This window comes from Engraulis encrasicolus, chromosome 11 (genome assembly GCF_034702125.1).
Source record: "Engraulis encrasicolus isolate BLACKSEA-1 chromosome 11, IST_EnEncr_1.0, whole genome shotgun sequence".
Lineage (NCBI taxonomy): Eukaryota > Metazoa > Chordata > Actinopteri > Clupeiformes > Engraulidae > Engraulis > Engraulis encrasicolus.
In genome coordinates this window covers 17,434,453-17,456,803 of record NC_085867.1, presented here as the reverse complement: position 1 = coordinate 17,456,803, position 22,351 = coordinate 17,434,453, and the positions used below count along the sequence as shown (strand labels likewise).

General features: G+C 44.2%; 1 protein-coding gene across 1 annotated transcript in view; it reads left to right on the top strand.

Moving 5' to 3' along the window:
* Window positions 1-22,351, top strand: part of tprn (taperin) — a 52,052-nt gene that overhangs the window by 23,902 nt on the left and 5,799 nt on the right. The window lies entirely within an intron of this gene.

The window sequence follows — 22,351 nt, the reverse complement described above, 5'->3', positions numbered from 1 at the left end:
TTTTTTTTTTTTTTTTAAATGCCGACACTTAAGGCGACATGGTACCGCAAACCTCGAACAAAAACCTTACATTGCGCAATCATTTATAGCCTAATCCTCGTGTAGCCTAATAAACACAGGAACAGTATTTGAAGGCTTAGACCCTGAAGAATGTTTTAGCACTACTTTACAGATATTTGAACATATTGTTTGTGCGTTATTGTTGTTAATTTATTACAAAATGTCGCGTTTCAAATTTCACCCCAAGCCCCCACTTTCACGGCGTCTCCATACCTTTCTATGAGTAGACATCGAAAACGTGGATAAATCCTAGCATGCATGGTGTCAAAATGCTCCTCTAGCATCCATGGGGTTAGAGCATATGTAGTTTTTTCACTGTATTTCAACCACATGTGCAACCCGACTATAACTAAACCAGTTTACTGTGTTACGATCGCAGATTTTTCCCTCCCCTGGTGCTTTTGCATTTTCGAATGGACTACCTCCATATGACCAACGCCTTTTCACGTGACCCCTTTACAGTTAGTAAACACATATGGCCATGCGCCATACAGAAACTAGATATGTGTTTTTCCCCGAAATAAGAAAACAGATGGTCACGGTAACTTCAGATATGCGGGCTGTGCAAACTCCATACAGTGAATGGGTTGTGCTCTCCCGACAGCACCGCAGTGAACTGCAGGCATGGCTCGACTAGTGAGTGGGGACGCAACGCAACCTGTTTACACAGAACCTCTCTAGTGATGAGGCTGTGCACACATGCCTCTGTCTCGCTAGCCAACGTAGCCTTTGACACCGGGCAGCAAGCACTTGAATCATGGCTCTCATATTCTGGGAACGAAAAACATTGGCTCTTCGACACGTATGAAACATTACCAAAAACGAGCCAACGAGATGTTTCGGCGAAGCTTGGCATTCCCCAGGAGGTTACCTTGTGTTTAAACTGCTCCAGGCTGCGTCTCCCCACGAGTCCCTCCCACTCCCCCTCGCCCTTCTCATCTCTCCTATGCCAGCAAGCCCAGCGCGACTTTCCCAATTCCAAGCAGTTAGAGTGGCTTTTTAAAACTGTGTCAAAAAATCACGTTGTAGGCTAGGCTACTACTGTAGGCTACAGCAGGCTATGCAACAGTGTGTTATTTATCGGTGTAGCAATTTCAAGTGCCCATGTCTAGCCGCGTTTTGCATGCATAACCTGAATCACACTGTGCAGAAACTCGCCAGAAGACGTTTGTCGAATGGGAACTTTACAAACGTATTTGATATCATAAGAGATGACGACCCGTGCGTGGTCTATGCTTCGAAATGCATATAAGCCTCGTCTTTCTCAGCGCTCATTTTTGGCAGACAGGTAGAGACAAAAAAGAGGTGAAATAATACAAATTCGGTTTTAGTAATCAACCGCTTACAGTGTTCAAATTGGCTCCTCGGACAAACGTGACCACTATAAGCGGATTCCACTGTTAACATTCTGTACGGTTAGGTGAGTTATGGAAATGCAGATATTGTCACTCACGTCTCGTCACCGTCAAACTATTTAGGAGTGTCTGGGATGAAAGATATCCCGGTGTAACGGTGTGCGGTAAGGTAACCCACCGAGATAACACCGTATTTTAAAATTCAGACGGTTATCTTCACCGTCATCATATTTAAGCGCGGTTACCGTGAAAACCGGTAACCGTTACAGCCCTAGTGTGTAGTGTGTATACCACACACATACCTACACATGCAGGCAAACAGGCCACCATAGCCTGGGGAGTGTGAAATAGCCGGCTATCTGTATGCTGTGTGTTAGCGTGTGTTAGCGTGTGTGTGTGTGTGTGTGTGTGTGTGTGTGTGTGTGTGTGTGTGTGTGTGTGTGTGTGTGTGTGTGTGTGTGTGTGTGTGTGTGTGTGTGTGTGTGTGTGTGGCCACCATCGGCTGGGGAGAGTGTGGAGCAGCTGACCGGCCTGTAGCTCAGGAGGGCTGAGCTGGATGCTACTCGGTAAACACATTACATGCAAATCACACCCAAATGTGCTGCTGATTAGCCTAGCTAAGGCTCACCGCACAACACACCGAAATGCACTCTCTCACACTTTTTTCATAATCGGCTTGCTACCCCTCTCTTTGTCTTTCTTCTTGTTTTTGTTTCTGTATTGGACAAACTTTCTTCCTTTTTTCTCTCTCTTGCTCGCTTGCGCTCTGTCTGGGTCTCTGTTTCCGTTTCTCTTTCTGTCTATCGTGCTCTCTTTCTCTACCTTCCACCTCATCTTTCTGTCGTTCTGTTTTCGTGAGGAGTGTAGCTGAAAAGTTTTTTTTTTTGACCATCAGCTGTGTTTGTCTTATTTCAAATGTGCAAATGCAGGCTTACATCTCACCACCCAGCAGATAACACATTTCGCTCAGTCCCTTAGATGAGCAGGAGAGCTCTGCGTTGTCTTGCCTTTGTGTCTGTCTCAGACTGCCTGTCTGCACATCTACCTCTCTCTTGTTTTGGGTAGACACTATAATCCCCAAGGCCCCATTACCTTCCCTGCACACCTTTTTCTCTTTTCTCTCCTCCTCTCCAATTCTCTCTTGTCATTTCCGCTCCCCTATCCTTCCTGTTGTCTCTCTGTCTCAGGGATGGGAAACCTTTTTCATTCGAGGGCCCACTTCATATTTTTGTTAAGTCCTCCAAGGGCCGTACTATGAACACAACCCAGCAGTTCCCCCTGCACTTCAGGTCTGTACTGAAGCCCACCTGTACACCACGTTCACTAGGTATCCTGAAAGTATAACTTCATTGTATTGCAAATGTAATTTCTAACATTTCTTTACAAAAAAAAGTCACATTTCATGTGAAACTGCATAACATCACAATTATGTCGGGGGCTGGATACAACGTAAACGTAAACGGCCGTCGAGGCATGGTTTCCCCACCCCTGCTCTGTCCCCTTACGTTCCCTCTCCTCCCCCGCTCTCCCCTTTCCTTCCCTCTCCTCCCCCGCTCTCCCCTTTCCTTTCTCTCCCTCCTTCAGCCATATCCATGGTGTCTGTCACCGGGCAACAGACAAGTCCTGGCCATTCTATCCAGTCATTTAGGAGACCAGGATAAGGAAGAGTCACTTTCTCTATCTCTCACTCCTTCTCTCCTTCTCTCTCTCTCTCTCTCTCTCTCTCTCTCTCTCTCTCTCTCACACTCTCTAGGATAGGAAATAATGCATCAAATGTGTGTACTTTATGTGACCTGCATGAGACACAATTTTCCATGTATTTTCACAAAACCGATTATTTTCTATTTCTTTCCCTTTCTCTCTATCTCTCTCTCTCTCTCTCTCTCTCTCTCTCTCTCTCTCTCTCTCTCTCTCTCTCTCTCTCTCTCTCTCTCTCTCTTCATGTCTGCCTTACTGTTCATGCTCTCTTTTGTGTTGCCACATTGTCAGATTACACACACCATACACACCCTCACACTCGCTGAGTTGCCAGTGAGTGAACCCAACATCAAACAGCTGAAGTTTCGGCCTGCACTTGAGCAGACAATTGCCAGACAGGTTGGTCAAGCGGCCCTGCCCCTCTTCTCTCTGTCTGCCATTCTTTCCCTCATTCTTTCTTTCACTCATTCGCTCATTCATTCATTCACTTGCTCAGTCTTTCCACCGTAACCTGGAAACAGCGGGGCCAAATAAATAAACATGGAAGTGTATCGACGGCCACAGGAGCGCACAATACTGTGTACAATAAGACCCCAACAACCCTCCAACGCACGCACGCACGCACGCACGCACGCACGCACGCACGCGTCACACACACACACCTTGTTCCTCACCTTGTTTTCATTTTTGCATCATAAATACACACACACACACACGTGTGTGCACACACTTAATCCTTTTCTTTTTTCCTCATCCATAATAAACAAATGAACACACACACACACACACACACACACACACACACACACACACACACACACACACACACACACACACACACACACACACGCCTAACTGATGCTGAGTCATGCCTGGATAAATCCCATGCTGATTACGGCGGCGCATCACATGTCTAAAATAAAGCCTACCTGTTCGCATGTGGCTGATAGCAGAGGATGTGCTGTCTCTCATACAAATCTTCTTAACGCCCGCTGTGAAACAGCTGTGGATAGTCTGCTGAGGACAGAAACATATTTTTGTTCTGCTAATAGACCTTGTTGTGCATGTTCTAACGAGTAAGAAACCGATGATGGTCAAGTGCTGAAATACATCCGCGCGCATGGCAGTACAGTTTAGTTTGTTAGTTTAGTTAGTTGCAGCGCCAGTTTACAATGTTATACTGTATACGGTCAATAGTTTGTGGACCTGGCACAACACTACCCTTAAAGAGTTGAGAGTATGTGTTTTTTTACACTTGGTAGCCTAAGCCAGGGCTCAAACTCATTTTGGTTCAGGGGCCATATACAGTCAATTTGATCGCAAGTGGGCAGTACTACTGACATTGTATGCATTTTTATTGGAAAGGAATCATATTGGAAAGGAATCACATCACTATTCAATCATCTTGAGGTGGATGTCATCAGGTATATCAAGACAATTGACTGTAAATGGCACTCAAAAAGGCAAATTGAAGGTATTGAAAACCTCAAGTCTCAGATTCCTGCAGCACCTTTGTAATTCTGTAGTTATTTACTCATTTTTACATTCATAGCTTTTATTTCTACTCTGGGGCCGTAGTAAACTATCTGCCGGGCCACATGCGGCCCCTGGGTCTTAAATTTGTCACCCCTGGCCTAAGCAGTAGCACAGAGCAGACCCATGGGGGCCTACCTAATGGTAGTTGATGCAAGGTTAGGCTTGTGGGTGTTTTCAAAAATGTGGTACTGGGCTATTTATCATACTGTGGAATTTTCTATCCTCCTTATTATCATTGTCTGCAAGGACAGTGTCATTCCTGTAGTATTTGGGTAGCGGTGGCTAGTGCTAAATCATGGAGAAGGGCTATGGCCAGCCTAACTAGAACTAACAGGCAGGACATGCTGTGGGACCACCACAAACGTTAATTAGTTTGTCAACAACAGACCTACACAAATCCATGCGTTTCCTTCAATCCTCTTGTATATTTTTGTAAGGTGATTTCAATCTGACCATGTAGGCCTACTGTGTAGGCTATATACTGGGCAGTCATGGGTGAGCGGTTAGGGCGTCAGACTTGCATCCCAGAGGTTGCCGGTTCGACTCCCGACCCGCCAGGTTGGTGGGGGGAGTTATCAATCAGTGTTCTCCACCATCCTCCTCCATGACTGAGGTACCCTGAGCATGGTACCGTCCCACCGCACTGCTCCCCATGGGGCGCCACTGAGGGCTGCCCCCTTGCACGGGTGAGGCATAAATGCAATTTCGTTGCGTGCAGTGTGCAGTGTTCAGTGGAGTGCTGTGTCACAATGACAATGGGAGTTGGAGTTGGAATTTCCCAATTGGCTATATACTATATACTATAAAATACCTATTGACAAAAATGCGTACTGCTGTGTATGTGACATATAAGACCCCAACAATCCTCCAACACACACACACACACGCGCACACGCGTAGTGCAGTATGTAATCAATCATTGTGAAATGCAGGAAACAGTCCTTTTAGCCTGTTTCCATGGTTACTGTTTACACCTGTCTGGTGGTAAACAGGAAGTGGCGGTAATGTGATGATACAGTGTAGTGGAGCTACTGAGAAAGTGCCCTGCTGCTAATATTAAGCCATTACATTCCTGCTGTGTAGATTAGCTTTAATCAGACATCTGGCATCTAAAGTTAAGCCCACAGCCACGCTGAGTCTGTGAGAGATAGAAGGGAGATATGAGGCTTTGTTCCTGTACCACACATACTGGCTAGTCACACACAGACATGGCCACCTCGACACACACACACACACACACACACACACACACACACACACACACACACTAGTCACATACACGTGTCCACCTCAATTCACTCCACACACCACAAAGCCTAGTTTCACCACCAGCATCTATCACTCCCTCAGTGTCAGTCATTGGATATAACTCAGTTTGGCATATCCTGATCTGGTGTGTGTGTGTGTGTGCGCGCGCGTGCGCGCGTGCGCGTGTGCGCACGTGTACTCGCATGCTTTTCTCTTATGCACCAGTTGCATTCATCTCTCTCTCTCTCTCTCTCTCTCTCTCTCTCTCTCTCTCTCTCTCTCTCTCTCTCTCTCTCTCTCTCTCTCTCTCTCTCTCTCTCTCTCTCTCGCTCTCCCTCTCTCCCTCTCTCTCGCTCTGCCCCCCTCTACCCCCTTCTGGTTTCTCCCTCGCTGTCTCTCTCTGGGATGTAAATGGCCCAGAAAACCCAAGTCACTGGCACACTGCCCCGTTTTCCTACACACACACACACACACACACACACACACACACACACACACACACACACACACACACACACACACACACACACACACACACACACACACACACACACACAGTGCTGGAGCTCCCAGAGTAATGGGCGCTGGAGTGGACGCCCCCGAATGGGGCCTCTCGGTGAGTCTCTATCGGTGACCCTCTACTTCACTTCCTGACTGGCATGAATTATGGCGGTGGACATTTGCAATACCAAACAAGGCCGTAATGGTACAAGGCTAAAATAAGGCTAAAGGTTTACAATGGAGGACAATAGGTGCAGCAGCAGCAGCAGCTATGGAGGAAGAGCTAAAATTAGTGGCCCCAGAGGTGTGTGCAAATGTGTGAGTCATCCTGCTCCATTGTGATGTCATGAGGTGTGTGTGCGTGCGTGTGTGTGTGTGCGTGCGTGTGTGTTTGTTGAGAGAGAGGGAGAGAGAGAGAGAGAGAGAGAATGGGTTCAGTATCTGAGGAGGTTGACAACTGTTGGGGGCTGTAGGCCGTGAGGAGTGTTGCCTGGGAGATAGAAGGGGGTGGTACCAGCCTAATGTCATCAGCCCATCAATAGCCACAGTACATGATTGAGAGGTGGCAGAGAGAACTGTGTTGAAAGGGTCAGAAAGACACACAAGGCAAGTAAGACCGAATGAGTGACTGAGAGTGAGAAAAAGTGACAGACATGCACATGAGAGAGGGAATTATAAAGCCACGAAGAACAGGACGGAGAGAGAGAGAGAGAGAGAGAGAGAGAGAAGGAGAGAGAGAGTAGTTGTCCAAAGAGATGGAGCTTGAGGGGAGCTCATGCATCACTTACGGCTCAATAATGTCCTCTTTCACAACCACAGGCGGACTCCCGACCACTTGGACGACAGTGGAGGAGAGGAGGAAGGAGAAGGAAGGGAAGGAGTAAACAGAGATGTAACAGAAAGAAAGAAAGAAAGAGCAAAGAAGTTTTATGTGAGAGAGGACGAGAGGGAAGAAAGGGTGGAGGAAGGAAGGGATTGGTAGTGTATAGGACGTGAAGGAGGGAGGGAGGGATAGGGCAGGGGTGCTCAACTGGCGGACCCAGGTCCGGATGCGGACCCAAACGCAATGTCATCCGGACCAAGTCAAAATCCATCTGTATTTAATATGTATAAATTATGTGAGATTTTGCTGCCATGCGATCTATAGGTGTATTTCTGCGAAGCCAGTCTTATGACAAATAAAAGTATCATCACTATGACAACTCAGTGAGTGAGCAAGAGGCCAGTGCGGCCAGCGAGTGAGGCTATTTTCTGCATCGGTCCGTAGCGACTTTTTTGGACCCTGGAAACATACAAAATTTGGCGAATGGACCTTTTCAGTTTCTAGTTGAGCACCCCTGGAATAGGGGATGGAGAACATAAAAGGAGAGCAGGATGAGTGAGTGAGTAATTGATTGAGTGAAGCCGTCTCCGTAGCCAAGAGGATGTACCAGTCCCCCCAGCCTGCTGTCATCTATTGATTGGCTCCCACTGGCATGGCCCACGGCCTCACTGTCAGCCAATAGCAGGCCTTCTTGGGCCTTCTGTGGTCCAATAGGAGACCTGCTGAACATTGATGTAGGTCAGTAAAGGTCTGTCTTGCTTCAGCAATGGGCAAACAACAGAGTTCCAGGGTTGCACTCTGGACCAATGCCAAACCTCGTTGTCTCCACTGTGGACCAACCAGAGACCCTCTTCCATGTGGCCCGTTAAAAGGCATGTCTTGGTTCACCTCTATGCCAATAGAACATCACTTTGGCCACATTAAAGACCAATATCAGACTGTATATGCCCCACGGTGGGCCAATAACAGGTTTCCTGGGTTCAACTTGAGCCTGATAGCAGACTTATGGGCTCCACTGTGAATAGCTGGTCTCCTTGGCTTTACTAGCGATTTGAATTCCAAGATGAGATCACTGGAGACTGACTCACTTGTCTGTAACTGTTTTAATTCTGTCATTTGATTTATTTTAATGCAACTGGAAATGTAATTTTGTTACTTGTGCCGCCACTTGGCCAGGACACCCTTGTAAAAGAAATGTTTAATCTCAATGGGTTTATTTTCCTGGTTAAATAAAGGTTAAATAATAATAATAAAAAAAACTAGACCAACCATAGGGTCATTCCATGTCAATTCACATGATTCCCTAGAATCGCCCGAGATGACCCTGTCAGAATTTCCTAGTATTTCACAGACAGGTGCCTCTTCATGCCAACTGAAAGGATACCAAGTTTTAGCATCCTACTTCGGTTTTGGAGATGAGGCCCTCCATAGTTTGGGTGCCAGGCCAACCTTTCGAGCCCAGGATTGGAATACATAATTTACAAGTGGATTTTGACACCTCCAGCTTTAGTTTGAAGACAGATGCAGGCCTTCAAATGGCCATGATCCCTCAGTATGACCATGTCTATCAAATATTCCACTTAGAAACTAGAAGCACTCAGAGAGCGCAGACATCCGCAAAGGAAGCTGCTTGATACATTTGACCATGTTACACCCTAAGTCTTTCTGCCTTGTTTTTGTGCTGTTTCCGCAATTCAATTTCTGGACACTAGGGGGCGTCTAGATGGTAAAGAATCTTTTGAAAAGTCCTGGTTCTGGTTCTTGATCCGTATCACCACCAGAATTTAATCACTTGTTATCACTCATTATCAACAAACCCACAAAGTTTCGTCCAAAACGATTGATTTGTTTTTGAGTTATGCTGCTGACAAACAGACAGACAAACAAACAGACAGACAAACCAACGCGACCGAAAACATTACCTCCTTGGCGGAGGTAATAACATTGAAAAGTGGGTGTGGAACCCAAACTTTGGAGGGCCTCTTCTCCAAAACTGTTAGAGGTAGGATGATACAACTTGGTATTCTTTGAGTTTGCATCAAATGGTAGCTGTGTGAGAAATCAGGAAAAGAAGAAGAGGGTCACCTGGCGAGGGTGTGTGAATTGACATGGAATGACCACCTCTCTGAAGCCCAAACTGAAATGGGAAAGCCAGAAGCAGAAGAGTGTTTTTTGTTTTTGTTTTTTTTTTTAAATCACACTTGAGGTTCGATCAGCTTAGTCTTTCTTAGTAGAGTTTATCCTCTGGATTGTTAGTTTTGGGGGTTGGAAAATCTGAAAATGCAAAATCCAGCAGTGGGAGAAAATCTGCTTATAACCACTGAGAAATATTAAAACTTGGTGGGATGGAAAAGATTATTTTTCCAGTCTTTAAAAAAGCCACTGGATGTGTCCATCTAGGCCCACTGATTACGTAGAGTGTGTTAGGCTAAATATGAGACTTAATGGAGGTTTGTTGTTATCATGTCTAGTTCTCTGTGTTTCTTCTACTTTTGGCTCCGAGTAGCACTTTTGCCCTTATAAGGTGAACCTTTTTATAACAACCCAAATATTTTTTTAAATAAACTTCTTCCGACATTGACCTGGTTTGGACGTGCTGAAATGGGGTTGTTTGTTCTCAAGTCATCACGAATTACGGACATCAAGAGAGCAGTCCATCAAAATGTTAAACTCTCTGTCAACATTTAAATAGTCTGTCATCATTCAGGCCATGAACAACTTTGCTCAATTAAACCTGAAATCTGGGGGTGCTGTGGTCAGAGCCTCTTTATAAGCTTATAGGAGGGAAAGGGGAAGGACTTTGCTGTGGTGCAGCACGCTATAAAGCAGTGGTTCTTAACCTGGGGTGCGGGCCGGGCACCCCCTGGGGGTGCGCCAGACATTATAGGGGGTGCGCAGAATGTTGTTTGTGTTGAGGTTGTGACCAAAATCCAGCTGGGAAACATTATAATTAGGCCAAACCTAAACCAAATTGAAACATGTTTTGGTCCCCATTTGGTCATAAAGGTTTTCATTAATATCCCGGGCAAAATAAATTGTAATGCATCACTAAAATGCTTTTTTAGTGCTTGCACACATTATACATGTTGGGTTGGGGGTGCGCGGCTAGTCTTGTGAACAGGTAAGGGGTTGCACTGAGAAAAAAAGGTTAAGAACCACTGCTATAAAGCACCCGACCACGAGTGGCCTTACATTGTCATGGGGACCCAGGTTCGAGTCCAGCCTAGTTCTTACCCCATCTCTCTCTCCACCACTTGACCCATTCTTTATTATCTCTTTCATAAGCCCTAAAACTGTTTTAAAAAAATAACAATTAAAAAATAAATAAACCTGAAATCTTTTCTGAAGAGAGTTATGGCACTGTCGATGCTGATGTAGGTCCTGCACGTGCAGTGTTGTTGTTTAAGAAGGTGTGGTGTGTAGGTCTTTACCATTCCAATATAAGCTGTTGCTTGTGACCACACAAGATGGTGCTCATGTCAGAAGACAATTACGCTGCTGGCAAACAAAAAGTTCAAATATGGGGCATGTCCATCCTTTTGTGCTGCTCCCTCTGTATCTGAACAGCAAACTCACTTAGTGCAATTACAAAGGCATTATTGGAAGTAATGATTGGTGGTTTGGGTTTCTAAGTTGTCATGCTTGGACTTCAGACTCATTCATTCTTCCAGGAAGTTATTTTTATGGTCATTGACACGCCGTAGGGTCTGCAGAAACCATGATACTGAAAGTTCACTGAGGAGGATGTATTCCTGGCATTACTGGTAATATCATATCTGAAATGTTTATACTCTGGACTTTTGTACCTACCATAGTTTGGGCATCAGTCCCGCCGACCATTATGAAGTTTAATAAAATTGTGATAATGGGCCACGTTTAATGCTGCTTATCAGTGGTTAGGTGACAAACATGTTGTTACTCTGTTACTGCTGTTATTACTCTGCATTCTCTGTCTGCTGCGAGCTGTGGAAGTCTGTCTCTACGTGTGTGCGCGTGCGTGTGCGTGCATATGCGTGCGTGTGCGTGTGTGTGCGTGCATATGCGCGTGTGTGTTAGTGTGTGTTAGGTGTTAACTCATGAGTAGACTGCAGCAATAATTCCCTCCCCACACATCACCCTCCTAATGCCTGGCCTCCTTTACATTTCATAGATTTCATACTGCACGTGTCTGTCGTATGTGTTTATGTGTGTGTGTAGCACGTATATATGTTCAGGGTCATGAAGGATATAGCCTTGTGATGTAGCTTAGGGTAGATTTAGGGTAAGTGTGTTAGCACAGGGAGTTCACTGGGGGAAGGTACAACATCACCCAGTAATGGCCAGTGGAGGGAATTTGCCCCCATTTACTGTAAGGAACTGAGCAACGTGTCATTATGAGCATGTGCATAATATCACCACGCACTGATGAAGGCTTGATAGCCGAAACGCGTTTGCTTTTTGGACATGGTGGTAATATAAATAAATAATGAGACGCAGTTTTGTGAGTGCGGATTTTTCTTCCTCATGTGCATAATATGCCATTTGGAACCATTTGTACTGTATGTCATGTTGGCACATTTTTCATGCAGGCATTTGGTTTGGACAGGTTTTTTTTCTTTTTAAAACTAAAGGTCCAACATTATTTCTTCACAGGTTAGCAATGAGTTTGCATGGCCACAGTTTAGCAGTCTTCCGTTAGATGTAGTAGAATTTGGTGTCTTAATTCATGGAAAGCACATGGGGCAACAAAAAAACCTCAAAATACTTTGGTGTGAATTTGGCTGTGGCCAATCCGTCACCTCAGTCAAGGGGCTTTAACCGCATCAGAGGAAGAGATGGAAGAGGTGGCCAGTGGTCACTGGGGAAAAGCACAGCAGCATGGTCGCCATATCCCAGTGGATCCCAAACTGGGGGCAGTGACCCCCTAGGGGGTCGCGGAGGAACTGCAGGGGGATCACGGTCAGAAGAGACTGTTGGCATAAAGCCTTGAATGTATGATTTTATAGCCTTCCCATACATTTGTTATCAACATTCACTTCAGTGGGTAACAGGGCTTGGCACTGGCACCTGCCAACCGGCCAAATGCTGGTAAAACTTGGCTGTGGCTAGTGGTGCTTTCAGTGTCACTAGCCAATTTGGCTGGCAGTTTATTCCTTGGTAACATACGCGTCTTTATGCTGCTGTTTGCCCATTGTGTATCAATTGTTTGTATTTAAGTTCAAGACAAAGCTCAGTAACTCAGTTTCTATTTGCTTGATATACTTCCATATCGAAAGGTCATCTTGCTTTAGCACCTTATCCTCTGAGGTTAGACGTACACGTATCATGATACAGAAAAAAGAGATAGAAAATCAGTGGATAGTGGAATACCTGAATGGCTAGTGACTCGGGAAAACCACTAGCCACAGTGGCCAGTGGGTGAAAAAGTTAATGTCAAGCCCTGGTGGGTAATACATGTATTTACCTTTCCTATGATTTATATTAAAGTTTTACATTAAATATGTACATTACATGTACATGTACATTAAATAGGCTATTGCATTTGGAAAATGGGAGGTTGGGGGGTTGCAAAAATATTCTTAGGCCCAAAAGGGGGTCCCAGCTGAAAATGTTTTGGGAACCGCAGCCATAGCCAATAGTACAGTGGGACTTGACCTCATTTAGAGACATGGGGGCTTCCAGCTCCAGACTGGCAGCGTCCTGATTCCATCCTCCTCCTAAAAACCACCATCATAAAATCCCCACCTCCATACTCTACCTTTTCTTGGACCACCACTCCCCTCACCTTCTCCTAAAACTAGATCATCACTTCCTCCCTTTCTCCTAAATCACAAGCCTCCCTAAGCAGCTTTCTAAACTACCACCTCCTCACCCTGGGGGATAAGCCTGTTACCTAAATCTCCATTTTAAAATATTTTTTGGTTTTCCTTGAAGCAGACAGGACAGTAGAGAGATGGCAGGAAATGAGTGAGGGAGAAAGTTTTAGGGAAAGAGGGACAGGGAAAGCTTTAGGAGGAAGCTGTCATTCACACAGAAGGTCTGGAATGGCCAAATTGAGAAAGCATTTATTACCCATTCTGAACTCTTTGGTCGTGACCTGCAATCTGCTCGTATGTTATGTCATATTTTCCCTCATCCCCTCCCTTTTCACTGGCCAGTTGTCTGACAACAACAATAATCTTCCAGAAGACCCAACCTAGGTGTAAGTGTAGGGCAGTGGTGTCAAACTCAAATTGACAGAGGGCCAAAATCAAAATCTGGAACGAAGTCGGGGGCCGAACCCAACATTTATTTTAAAAATTGGACTAAAATGATGCGTACGCTTGATACTCGCTTGATAGGTTAATTTCACACACACTCATTTCCATCATATATAGTAGTTCAAAATGTATCTGCACATCCTGTGACACACCAACTTTGTAGTTCAAGTCTTTATTACACTATACATTAATGTATGTGGGCCAAGTGTAATACACATTTCAAATGAGCTCGCGGGCCGAATAAGATTTCTCCGCGGGCCAGATTTGGCCCCCGAGACTGAGTTTGACACCCCTGGTGTAGGGCAATGTAAACTGACCGGAGCTTTATGGATGGCAAGGCCAGACTTGCAAAAGAGAGCCTCATGCTGGGATAGAGCAACAGCCTCATAGTGATGCAACACCTTCAGCGTTGCTTCCAGTCAGGCTAGGAGCAATACAAACGTTTCTGAGCTCCTGAGAAATCGGGAACTCCACCTTCTTTGTCAGGAAGAAATCAACTTTGAGCAGCTCCAACGACCCTGGGTAGAGGCGTGTTCAAGGCAGTGATGTGGTCTAAGCAGAGACATCCTATTGGGACTAAGAAAATGTTTGTTTTTAACTTCAGCACACCCTTGTTATGGCCTTGACCAGTAGCAAACCAAGGGAGGCGGGTTAACCTGGCCATTTGGGAAACGTTATACGTTACCTTCTTGGTCAGACCATCATCTCGGTGTGAGATTTGAGTGATTATGATAATCAGTTAGAGAGAAAAAAACACGCACATCCGTCTCAAAAAAATTTGGGTGCAGGACCAGAAAAAATACCATGAAAAAATTGAAAGAAAAGTCAGCGACACCAAGCTCCCGTTGCTTATTTTTAATGTGACGTTTCGGGCAGCATGCCCTTCATCAGACGGTCTGATGAAGGGCATGCTGCCCGAAACGTCACATTAGAAAATAAGCAACGGGAGCTTGGTGTCGCGGACTTTTCTTTCAATTTTTTCATGACTTTGATAATCAGGCAAGGGATATGGAGCCTCCGTCCCGCTCTTCATGGCCTAGATGCCCCAGTCTGCCATGCATGGTGGTGAACCTTCACCGTGTATGACGAACCAAACTCAGCTGCCAGCCATGCCACTGCGGGGTAAAGAGCTTTCTGTGTTTTCCTTCCGTCACAGATGACTTTGCAGTGCTGAGTTGCCTGGTCTTGGTAGCTAATTACGATAAGCTGATCAAGTTTGTTGGCAGGGTTTTTATTTTACTTTCTGAGCACGAGATTGACAACTCTGGAAATCACCAACAGTTTCCAGTGTAGTTGGAACAAATATATTTTTTGTATAATCGGACTTTTCCCTCTGAGTAATACAATTCTGTGAAAATGTCCGACTCTAGAGCACAGATCAAGCCTCACCTCACAATTTGGTACTTTTTGGACTGCTTGCGTAGCGACATTGTGTCCTAAGAAGATCAGACACACAAGCACCCACACACACACACCACCATTCTGTTATCTCGAATTGCAAAGCAGGTCACTGATGGCAAGCACCTACAAGATATTACCACATCCTGCTCACTGCAAGGTCTTCATCTGTTTGTGCGTGTGCGTGAGTGCTTGCGTGTGTGTGTTTGTATGGTGCACATGTGCGTATTTGTGCACACCAGATCAAGATGAAACCTGTGTGTGTGAAAAGTACATTTTGTGTTCACAAGTTAGGCCCGAGAAATGTTATCTGGTATTGATGAGGCACAAACCAAAAATCCCCATAATAGCCCGTTGACGCAGAAAGTGAAGCCAAAACAGTCACGTCGGCCTTTTACTCTGCTTAGGCCACACCAATTTAATTTGTTGGTTCTCGGATTTTTTCAGGAAAAAGTTGAAGCGACAGGGCGAAAAAAATAAATAAAAAAATTAGTCGTGTGGTAATGCCGCGGATGTAATAAGGGGACTGTTATGTTATACCACCTGTATATCAGCCTCACATGGACCTCCAAAGGAAGGTGCAAGACAGGCAAACACCTGGACATGGAGAAGGACAGTGTAGAAGGGAATTAAGGCAGCCAAATAGACCAGGCACAAAATTAGCTCATAGGGCAATTATTATATTAATCTGGTTTGAATAAACTGAGATGATTCAACAGTCTGAAACCGCAGTCTTCATTGAACAAGACAGCAAATACAGCATTGTGACCATATCAATGGAATTACAAGCTATAAAAGTACAACTTTAGAATGTTAGACCATTTACAACAGTGACCAACAAGCACAAGTCCCAAAATCAATAAAATAAAAGACCAAAAAGAATGTAATCTCACTCTTCTTTGAGTACAGAATGTGCACAAAATACTACTAGTAACAGAAAAAGTTACAGTAATTAAATTTTAACAAAACAAACAGTCCAATCCGATTCAGATTCTTGACTTTTTCTTGGCTCATTCAGGGCTCCAGACTAACTTTTTGTGCTGGTTGCACTGGTGCGCCTAAACATTTTTTTAGGTGCACCAGCACAAAATTTATGTGCACCCAAATGTTTTCACCACCCCATACACAGACGCACCTCAGCTTTAAAAAAAAGAATAATTAAAAATAATAAAAATAGCAATAATATTAGCAACAACAATAATAATAATAATAATAATAATAATAATAATAAATTATTATTATTATTATTATTAGCCTATTATTATTATTATTATTATTGTTGTTGTTGCTATTATTGTTGCTATATTTTAAAAGACCTGGAGCATTTCATGTGCTATAGACTAGTCTTCCAAATGTGCTCTTTATAAAAGACATGACAGTAGGCTACCTAACTAACACATCTTGACTACAAGCAGTTTGGCTGGTAGAAAAGACCAAATTAGTAGCCTTTTAGGCAGTATGTGTTTGACTAGTAAGATCAACATTCAGCCTTTTCTGCAATAAGGCTATGCACACGGCACAAGTACAGAGCTACAATATGAAGATAGATGGATGGATGGATGGATGGATGGATGGATGGATTTTTTTGAACAAACCCTGCTAAAAATGTCATAATTTTTAAAATCATTATAGGCACAAATAGCCTAGCCTATGTTTACAGTGGAATCTGAGGTGAATTGGGTTTTGTCTATTTCCCCGTTTTTGAGCGCTCTCCCTCTGCATGATTGTGGTATCTTAGCAAGCGCTACGAACAGACACGACAGCACTAGTGCGCTGCGTCTGCGTTTTTGTGTGGCAATGCGTTTTTGTGTGGCCATTTAGTTTTCCCCCGTGATTGTGACTCTCTCGTGTTTAAAATATCCTCAAGTCATTTTGCTGTTTTTACCGTGATAGTAACTCTCTCGTCCGTTGCAAAACTCGCCTGGTTGAGAACACAAAACTCGCTGGCACATGTGAACTCGGATAGTTGAGCGAAGTCGAACATTCTATTCTGAAACGTCGGGCTGCCTGTGAACGAGGAAGGGGGAGAAATTAAGCTACCGGTAACCCGGGGGGTTGCTTCCTCCAAGCGGGACCAGAGTTGTTGTATTACTTTTTTAAAACTGCTATCCCACTCCACTAATTCCACTAAGAGCCATACTGTGTTTCACCGCTGCTACTGCTAACCCACAGGGGCTTCAACTTGCCATTGCATGTTTGTCTGTAAAACCATTTGAATGTAACGCGTTTCCTGATTCGCTAGTCGTAATCGGCATGTTGAAAGGAGTGGTTTTATTGGTTCTCTGCGTCACATGGCCTCCAACTACTAAAGAGACACCTCTCCGTTCATGAAAACATGCAGTCTTCGGGGTTTTTAAAGCGATTTCATTTTTTGGGGTATTGAAACTGATTTTTTTTTTTTTTTTCATTTTGATACAAAATACAAGCGGCGAATCCGAGAACCAACAAATTAAATTGGTGTGGCCTTATGGAACATAACACAACCTGTGGATGCCTGCAATGGGTTGCCGTTCGTATTTACAGCCAGTGAGATACAGTAGGCTAAGTGGAGCAAAATGCTCACATGCTCTGCTACGTGGTACTATATGTTTGTTTTCTCTTAATATAGCTGCAGTGTACCGGTATGTTCATCATTCCCCCAAACGTTATCTTCATTATTATGACAAAAATGTTTAAAAGACCTCAGGCCGAAATGTTTTCTTTTAATAAATCCACTGGCATTGGAATAAGATTGTGTGGCCTCCCTCAATATTTATAGGTTTTGTAAGTGAGCATCCAGTGACTATCACCTCCAAAGAAACACTGGTATGCACATAGATGTGGATCCAGGTTCAGATCCTGCCCAATGTCTTTCTCCCACTCTCTTTCTGTCAGTCTTGTCAGTCCTGTCAAAAAGACCAGAAAGCCCTTAAAAAGAGATACTTTGTTGGTCTCTCAAAAAAGCATCCGTTATTATGATCACCAATTTTGATTCAGGGATAGTTGAAGACAATATCTGACTCTGACTGTTACAAACAAAGCCCCGGAGTCAAAGTAACGTCCCTGTGCACAACCACTTGTCCAGGTGCTGGTGATGTGCAGTAAGAGTAATCCAAGTAGGCTAAATGAAAGATGAATCACCGCACACTGGTATCTTTGCTGGTAGTTTATTTGGTGAACAACGCGTTTCGCTACTGCTTCATCAGGTTCGCTCTTCACAACCTGATGAAGCAGTAGCGAAACGCGTTGTTCACCAAATAAACTACCAGCAAAGATACCAGTGTGTGGTGATTCATCTTTCATTTAGGCCTACTTGGAAAGCCCTGGAGTCCTCAATAAACGCCTGGCTGCTTTTGTATCGAGACTAACCTCAATTGGTGTCATTAAGATATTGCCCAAGTCTAGCAAGCCATAAATATCACCACCAGTGAGGAATAAATCGTCTGTGTTAATGTTTAATCGAGTAGCATAATACTGCTTATTTATTTATAACAATGAAACATGGCTGCGAAAGAAGAAAAAAATTGAATGTCTTTTCTTTCCTGAGGGAAGTAAGCTGTTAAGCTCACTCACGGCCAAATCTGGTTTGGTTTTGTAACTCGGTCGCTTGGGCTCTTTGCTGTGCATAACTCTGTATCATAATTTAATTGCGGCGTGACATGAGGGGATGTCTTCCTGTCATCGCCCTTTGAGACTCGTCATGGTTGCTGTTGGATGGTGTCACCGGGTCATGTTCCTGTTATAACTGTCTCATTGGACCTGTGTCATATCACATGCCGTATGAGGGCAAAGTATTATACATAATAAAACTATTGTCATGAGCACGATCCCTCACCCTCGCACGAACCCTACCCTTTTCCCTGATGCTAGTGGACCATGACCCTACCATGAAAACATTGGTATGAAACCAATACTGTCAGTACTGTATATACAGTATGTAGTATTGGATGCATGTATACTGTCTGAAGATACATTTTATTTCTGAGAATAATTTTCATATATGGAAATAATCCAGAAAGGTGACTGGGTTTTTTGTCTGGCAAATGTTATCTGTAGTATCCCTTGTGCTGATTATGTCCTAGCTCTCTCTGAGGTGTTATTATGACTGCATTAGTGTTCAGGACCAATCAAGAGTCTTCATTGGGTGTGGCCATGGCCCAATTTAGGAAAATGTTGACGAGGGAAGGGGCCCGCTAAACAACTCCAATGAAGTTATAATGGACACGTCATTGTCATCACCACTCTTCATATAAAGCATGTGTTCAGCTGTTGGGAGAACATGCTGCCATGTGACAGTCCAATGTCTGGCCATAATGGGAGTTCCATGAGTCCCTAGCCAAAAGTGCGAACAGAATTTACCATCAGTTCCTGTATGTAACACACCATTGCTATAACCATGCATTACGCCAACCATATCTCCCTTTTCAGTATGTGTGTGTTTGCAAAAATTGGATTGGATGTGCACATCATGACTGCTGCAGTGTAATCTTCCGTATTTTTCTCAGAAATGGGCCCCGCGTACGGCATCAAGGATGTTATTTTGTCCTCGGAAGTGGGTACGGGGGTTGTTGCGTAATGATGCCTCTTTTAGTAAGGCATGCTCCGTTCAGACAGACAGGCAGGCAAAAAAAAAACCTTTTCCGTGCCCAACTTTTGAAACCCTCCACTGCGCCCCTCCTTCCATCCTCTGTTCCTCCCCCTCTCCCTCATCCTTCTCTCCTTCCCTCTCCCTTCTCCCTTCATCCTCTTCCCTTCTCCTTCTCTCTCTCTGTACCTCGTCCTCCCTAGGGCGTGCCCGCTCCACACTCATCTGGTCGTTCTGCTGGCCGTTTAGATCGTGCTCAAAAGTCCTCAGCTCAGGCCACAGCAAGGAGGACAGAGCTGCCTGCAGAGTCTATGGGGAAAAGTATACTGTAGCAACATGAACCAGGAGTTTAAAGGAACAGTCCACCCTCTTTTATTTACTGTTAATTAACAGTTACCAAGTTGTTACCAAGCATGTTTCCAAGCATTATTCATGAATGTGCATATAATTGTCTTCTCAATGTTGTCAGTACTTAGATTTAGTGGTATCAGAATTATTAGCATAGCTTAGCATAATCATTGGCGGTAAATGGGAGCATTAGCATCAAGCCAGAAGTGATCACAGGGCGGGATTAAATTGCTGTTTTGCACTCTTTTGCACTCTGTTTTGCACTGGTGAATTTTACATTCATTTTAAAGTAGTTTATAAGTACATGATGATGTATTGTTTGCTCCCATAGACTTGCATTGCTATGCTTAATTTGGCCACACTGTTAAACTAGGCAATGTAAACACATAGACGAAAAAATCCTATGTATTCTGATATTTTACTGGGACTTAACTTCATATGAACAATTCCTGGAAATGAGATGGACTGTTCCTTTAAGGGCATACCTTAATGCAGACAGCTCAAAAGCCAAGTGCTGTCTGACAGAGTGTGGCGGATATGTGTACGCTTTTGTGAGGGTATCTGTGAAAGAACGGAGCTGGCTGCTCATTTTCTGTGCTCTCTTCTCTGAGGGTATGCCATAGCGAGCAGATGGACAAGGCAGAGGCAGAGGGATTGAATATGAGTGAGTGGCTGAATATAGCAAAAGAGTTTGAAGACTGAACAAACACACCTTCAGCAAATTTGCCCCTATAGACAGCAACACTAAACACCAGGTGTTATCTGTGATACTAGTCTGTGAATGTGGCTGACTCATTTCAAATTCATCGGTAAGGGTATGGCATCTGCATGGGAGAGGTAGCTTCCTGCAGAATCGGAAAAAAGTCTGAATAACTCTTCTTGGCCCAGTGTGCTTACACATACAAAAGACTTCACTTTCTATGCATTAAACATAAACGTGACCTTGGCAAAGTAGTACATTTGACTTGGCAAACCGCTGCTCCTCTACAGTAGTGCTTTTGGTTTATATCCTATTTTCTAAGTTGATTTGGATACAAGTATCTGCTATATTTAATGTAGAGTAGAGTAGAGTAGAGTAACTTTATTGATCCCCAGGGGGAAATTCAGGTATCCAGTAGCTTACATAAATACACAAATACACAAAAGCCCACATGGACATTTCAAGACAAAAATAAACACAGGAATAGTCATCAGGGTGGGGAAAATAAAATAAAATAATAGAGATAAATGTAGAAAAGGTAATTGTGCAAAAAGACATTCTGTGAGTTGGGATAGACCAAAGCAGAAAAAAACATACTCTGTCAGTTAAGGTAGACAACAAGTGTTGATGGATACATCTATGATATAGTATAGTATGTAGAAGTAGGCAGTGTACAGAGTATGATAGGGGATGAACATTCTAACAATGTCACAGTAAAGTACAGGTAAGTGTTTTAGGCAAGCACACACACACACACTACACACACACACACACACACACACACACACACACACACACACACACACACACACACACACACACACACACAGACACAGACACACACACACACACACACACACACACACACACACACACACACACACACACACACACACACACACACACAAAGAGGTTCCCCAGTAACTGGGCCAGCTCCGACAGATCACAGTCTTTGCTTGTGGTAAGTAGGAAAAACAAGTATGTCCAGTGGTCAAGGGTCAAAAGTTCCTTAGTGCAGTTATTGGACAGCACACGCACACACACACACACACACACACACACACACACACACACACACACACACACACACACACACCAAGAGGTTTCCCGGGCTGGGCCAGCTCTGGCATCTCAGGCAGTCCAGTCCCCTATGATGATGTTCTTCTTAGTGTCCTTCTGTGTGTTGTTAAACAGCTGAATTGCCCATGGGACAAAGGACTTCCTTAGTCTGTCAGTCCTGCAGGTGATGTAGGGTAGTGCAAAGTCATAGATCTTTTATAAGCAAATATAGAGTGCTGGCAACCGTATACAAATATACAGTATGCTGGAACATTTTGTACTTAAAGGCACCTGTAAATCACTGTATAGGCCCCTAATATAAGCACATTATCTGCAACTGGGGCAAGGTTCAGTTGGGACACGAAATAGAAGTAGGACATAAGGCTGTACGCAAGAAAACCTCACATAGAGTGGGATACGATACGAATTGCACCTAATAGTGCAATCATAAACCAGTGTGTTTACGAGTTGAACAGACCAAACACACCTCAAGCAAACTCGAAACTCAAAAAACAAAGTGTTGTGTGTGATGATGGTGTTTGGCTCACTCTATTTATGTGCGACATGGCTGTATTTTGTGTGTCTGCGTGCGTGTGTGCGTGTGTATGTGTATCCGTGTGTGTGATTCAGGGCTACTGCAGACAGATAGACAGGGTGGCAGGGAGGCAGGGGATTGGTGCCGTGTGCTCCTCTAGGAGTTTGAGTGGAGCCTAGACTGCCTCTTCACGAGGGCTCCCTGTCCCCTCCGCGATGCCTCTCGGCTGCCTTGTAATGAACTCATTTTAATTAATGGCTTCACGGAGCCGCTCTCTGGAGAGGGAG